Genomic DNA, 499 nt, shown 5'->3' with positions numbered 1-499 from the left:
CGGGCAGGGAATGGGATGGGTTTTGCTCTGCCCGAGCACACCACGGGTGGAGGAGCGGGTCCCACACCGAGCCCCGCTCCCCTTTTGCCCCGGGGCCTTGGTGGGAGCTGGGGTGGCTCCGCCGGGGGGCGGTTTTGGTGCGGTCTCACCCAGGGGACGCGCTGGGGACGCGGTGCGCTTCCCCACGCCTGGCACAGGGACTGGACCGGGGAAGGAGGAGGATGCTGCAGGAGTGGGGGTGGAGGGAAAACACCTCTGACTTGAGCTTCCCTGTGCGCTCAGCTCCCCTCCTTCCCCCGGCCCCCAGCCTTTCCCCAGCGGCACCGTCCCAGCCCAGCAAGCTCCGGCTGAGCGCACGTCCCCGGGGCTCTGCCAGGGGAGATGCGTTGGGGCTCGGGGAACGAGCGTTAATTTTTTTTTAGTGTCGCAGCAGACAAGTTGGAATTTGGAAGGAGCACCGTAAAGCATCGGGCAGTGCGGCGTGCTGGGGAGCGATACC

Source organism: Egretta garzetta, unplaced genomic scaffold (assembly GCF_000687185.1).
Source record: "Egretta garzetta isolate BGI_Z169 unplaced genomic scaffold, ASM68718v1 scaffold725, whole genome shotgun sequence".
In the NCBI taxonomy this organism is placed as follows: Eukaryota; Metazoa; Chordata; class Aves; order Pelecaniformes; family Ardeidae; genus Egretta; species Egretta garzetta.
This window is presented reverse-complemented; position numbering follows the sequence as displayed.